At 41.7% G+C, this 4,997-nt stretch overlaps 1 pseudogene across 1 annotated transcript; it reads right to left on the bottom strand.

Moving 5' to 3' along the window:
* Positions 1 to 329: 329 nt before the first annotated feature.
* On the bottom strand, positions 330 to 4,790 carry LOC145544512 (ras-related protein R-Ras2 pseudogene; annotated as a pseudogene). Its single transcript, XR_014081460.1, has one exon. The product of XR_014081460.1 is annotated as a ras-related protein R-Ras2 pseudogene (transcript).
* Positions 4,791 to 4,997: the final 207 nt, after the last annotated feature.

Here is a 4,997-nt window from a genome sequence, read left to right as displayed (position 1 = left end):
GTGGGTACAACCAGGACCGGAACAGCATGTAGGATTCTACCACAGTTTTTGTAGTTTTCACTTTCTTTTTTTCTCTTTGTCAGTTAAAAGTGAACAGTGAGAATTAAATACTTATCTTTACATATACACAAGGTATGCTGTGAAAGCGTATTTGCTTACAAACATATAAAAATACTTGTTAACTAGTTTGATAAGAAAATAATGTATAAAAGTATATAGCAAAACATTAATCATCTCTGACCCTGGAAAGATCAATTCCATATTTTATATTACAAACAAAAACAGTTTTAGTTTTTTGAATCCCTTATCCAGAAATACGTGAAAAGGAAGACAGACAGAAATTATTTATTTTTACTCTCAACATGACTGTGAAAAAGAGTTAAATTAAAATACCAAGAACATTGAAATGCCTAAGTCCAGAATGAGTCCAAATATTTGGCCACACAGAATATTATCTTTAAGAGTAGGAGTAATAGCAAAGGCTTTACACGCAGTTTTTAACCTATAAATACAATAGGCATTTTGGTATTTTGGCCACTGGAAAACAAAGGCTATAGCATCAGGAAAGGTCTGAGATGTCCCACGTTTGTGGATTCAATTCAGTGTACTTAAGATTAACTAAAGTTGACATCAAAATTTTTAGAGAGAGGCAAAAATTCACATTTTAAAAAATTCCCTATGTTTCTATTTAGAGTAGCAGTAGGCAACATGATTCCAGAAGTTAAAAGTTATTTCACAACCGATGACTTCAGCTTGGCAAACAGCTTAGATTCCAAAACTGATTCATCCCTATTAAAAGTAAGCATTAAAAAAAAAAAGAATGTGTCTGTGTATATAGATATACATTTTAAAGGAATCAGATAATCTTTGAAGCAGCCTTAGTGTTTCCATTAAATCTGTCTTGAAATGACCATTGGATTAGCTTCATGGAAAGGATTAGCCAGCTTCTTGGTCTAAGGCTACCACGGTGATCATTTATCTAAGGCTAGGAAGGTACCAACGTGATGTAAACTGTAAGGAGAGGAGGAGAAGATGAGGGCTTTCCTGGCAGTTGGTAGCTAAAATTCAAGGGATTCTTAGAAAATGACACAATGGCAGCCTTTCTTGTCTTTTTCTTTCCGTGTTGGTTCTGGTGAAGGAGGACATTCCTGCTCTTGAAACTTCCTTATAACCCGGACAAGTTCATGGAACGCTTGATCTACATTCATCCTAATCTTTGCTGACGCCCCCATGTATGTTACCTTAAGTTGCCGTGCTAACTGCTGTCCTTCTTCCTGTGTTACCTGTCTCTGATGATCCAGATCTGCTTTATTACCAATTAAAATCATTGGAAACTCATCACGATCCTTTACTCTGAGAATCTGTCTTTGAAACTTATAGATTTCTTCAAAACTGCCTCTATCTGTGACTGAAAAGACCAAAAGGAAACCCTCGCCAGTTCTCATATACTGTTCTCTCATAGCTTCAAATTCCTCTTGTCCCGCTGTATCCAGAATGTCTAGCCGGGCCGCCCGGTCATCTATCACGCACTGCTTTGTGTAGGAATCCTCGATGGTTGGATCATAATCCGTTACAAAATAAGACTGGGTGAACTGGATGGTGAGCGCCGATTTGCCCACGCCGCCTCCGCCGACCACCACCAGCCGGTACTTCTCCTGGCCGGAGCCGTCCCGCCAGCCGGCCGCGGCCATGGGGACGCCGCCGAGCCCAGCCCGGCCACGCCGAGCCGCCGCCCGCCTTAGGCCCGGCTCCGGGGACGTGTGCCTCCGGCGGACTGCGGGCGAGCGGCCGGGCGGGGGTCCCGGGCGCCAGGAGCTGCTGGAGGTCGGGTCAGGACGGCAGTGCGGCGCCTGGGCTGGTCGGTCCCGCCCGAGGCGCGGAGAAGCGAGGGGACCGGAACAGAGAGGGGCTGCGGCTGCCGGGGGGGCGCGCTCCTCCACACGACTTCGCAGCGCCTGCCGAACGCAGCCTCTAGCGCCGCTACAAATGGCCGTCTCCAGACGGTTTATTTTTATAAATTTCTTTTTTTTATTGAGATATAGCTGATGTATAATATAGCTGACATAAGTTACAGTATAGCAAATTTTTTTAAATACACAATTTTTAAAGATTATAGTCCATTTATAGTTATTATAAAATATTGGCTATATTCCCTTCTAAAGAACTAAAGAACCTCTTGATGAGAGTGAAAGATGAGAGTGAAAAAGCTGGCTTAAAACTCAACATTCAAAAAACTAAGATTATGGCATCTGGTCCCATCACTTCATGGCAAATAGAAGGGGAAGAAGTGGAAGCAGTGAGAGATTTTATTCCCTTGGATTCCAAAATCACTGTGGGTGGTAACTGCAGCCATGAAATTGAACGACACTTGCTTCTTGGAAGGAAATCTATGACAAACCTAGACAGCATATTAAAATGCAGAGATGTCACTTTGCTGACAAAGGTCCTTATAGTCAAAGCTATGGTTTTTCCAGTAGTCATGTATGGATGTGAGAGTTGGACCATAAACAAGGCCGAGCACCAAAAATTGTTTTTGAATTGTAGTGCTGGAGGAGACTCTTTTTTTAAAAATTTTTTATTTATTTTATTTTAATTGGAGAATAATTACTTTACAACATTGTGATAGTTTTTGCCATATATCAGTATGAACCGGCCATAGGTATACATGTATCACCTCCCTCCCACCTCTGCACCTTATCCCTCCATGTCGTCACAGAGTACTGGCTTTTTGTGTCCTGCATCATACATCAAACTCACACTGGTTATCTACTTCACATGTGGTAATGCATATATTTCAATGCTATTCTCTCAAATCATCCACCCTCTCCTTCTCCCACTGGAGAAGACTCTTCAGAGTCCCTTGGACTGCAAGGAGATCAAACCAGTCAATCCTAAAGGAAATTAACCCTGAATATTCATTGGAAGGACTGATGCTAAAGTTGAAGCTCCAATACTTTGGCCACCTGATGCAAAGAGCCAACTCATTGGAAAAGACCCTGGTGTTGGGAAAGATTGAGGGTAGGAGGAGAAGGAAGTGACAGAGGATGAGATGGTTAGATAGCATAACCAACCCAGTGGACATGAATTTGAGCAAACTCTGGGTGATAGTGAAGGACAAGGAAGCCTGGCATGCTGCAGTTCATGGGGCAGCAGAGTCAGACATGCTTAGCAACTGAACAACATAAACAAATTTTCCCCTCCAGGCTTCTTTAGTCTGTGGCTCAGTGGCAAAGAATCTGTCTGCAATGCAGGAGATGCAGGTTCCATTCTTGCGTCAGGAAGATCCCCTGATGCAAGGAGGAGGAAATGACAACCCACTCCAGTATTCTTGCCTGGAGAATTCCATGGACAGAGGAGCCTGGCAGGCTACAGTCCATAGTGTCACAAAGAGTCAGACACGACTGAGTGACTAAGCAAGCATATACTCCTCTCCCCAGTGATAACCACTAGTTTGTTCTGTTTTCCACAGTGGCTACACCGATTTGTATTTCCATCATCAGTGTACAGGAGTTCTCTTTTTTCCATATCCTTGCCAGTATTTGTTATTTGTGTCTTTTTTGATAACAGCTATTCTGTTGGGTGTGAGGTAATATCTCATTGTGGTTTTAATTTGTCTTTCTCTGATGATTAATGATGTTGACCATCTTCTCATGCATTTGCTGGTCATCTGTATGCTATTTGTCTATTCAGGTCTTCTCATTTTTTAATCAGGTTGGGCTTTTTTTGATGTTAAGTTGTATGAACGGTTTATATATTTTGGATGTTAACATCTTATTGGCCATATCATCAAGAAATATTTTCTCCCATTCAGTGGGTTGTCTTTTCATTTTGTTCATGTTTTCTTTGCTGTGCAAAATTTTTAAGTCTAATTAGGTTCTATTTGGGGCTTCCCAGGTGGAGCTAGTGGTAAAAAAAACCCCACCTGCCATTGCAGGAGAGATGCAGGTTTGATCCATGGATGGGGAAGATCCTCTGGATGAGGGCATGGCAACCCACTCCAGTATTCTTTTTTTTTTTTTTTAATATTTTTTTGGTGTGGGCCATTTTTAAAGTCTTTATTGAATTTGTTAGAATATTGTTTATGTTTTATGTTTTGGTTTTCCGGCCACAAGGCATATGGGATCCTAGCTCCCTGGCCAGGGATTGAACCTGCATCCCTTGCATTGGAAGGTGAAGTCTTAACCACTGGACTGCCAGGGAAGGCCCACTCCAGTATTCTTGCCTGGAGAATCCCATTGACAGAGGAGTCTAGTGAGCTACAGTCCACAGGGTGGAAAAGAGTCAGACATGACTGAAGTGTCTTAGCACGCACACACACAGATTCCCTATGTTTATTTTTCAATGCAGACAGCTCTTGTCTGAAGCCTTGAGCCCAGGGCTTTTCCAAACCTTGTTGATTGGAACCAAATTCAGGCTTCTACACAAAAAACTGATGAATGTGTTCATCACTACTTTAATCAACTTCAGATTATTTTTAAAGAAAATTCTGGTCTTTCTTCCAAGGTAGTTTTTAATTCTATATTTATTAGGGGGTAAACCAGGAGCTTTCCTTCTTAGTAAAAAGGACCAGGATGGAATCAGAAACTATGTCCACTCCAGATTTCATTAATCTGGTAAAGCAGCTCTCTTACACTCTCTAGGAAGGAAGACCACCAAAATTCTTAATCTTCAACTCTGGAAAAAGAAGGCTCTTAAATGAAACCAAAACCCTCCTATTTTCTGCTATTTTTGCAAAGATGCAGGATATTGGGAAAGAGACTGTTCCAAATTTAAGCACTTTCCAACTTCCTCCCAACTCTTACAAATGGGGCTCCAAAGAACTACAGGTGCTCTTTCCAACCCTCCTTCTTAATCAGCTTTGAGAAATACTTCTCCAGATTGGGGATGAATTTCTTCCAGTCCTAACTGATTCTGTAGCCACATTCTTGATGCTCAATCCCACTACTGTAAAGCAGCCACTGCCTCAGAGAACTAAAACAGTTCAAATAGTGGAGATC

The sequence above is a fragment of the Giraffa tippelskirchi genome, chromosome 4 (assembly GCF_054371585.1).
Source record: "Giraffa tippelskirchi isolate mGirTip1 chromosome 4, T2T-mGirTip1v1.2.pri, whole genome shotgun sequence".
Taxonomy (NCBI): Eukaryota; Metazoa; Chordata; class Mammalia; order Artiodactyla; family Giraffidae; genus Giraffa; species Giraffa tippelskirchi.
Note: the sequence above shows the minus strand (reverse complement) of the source record. Positions and strands in the feature narration are given on the sequence as shown.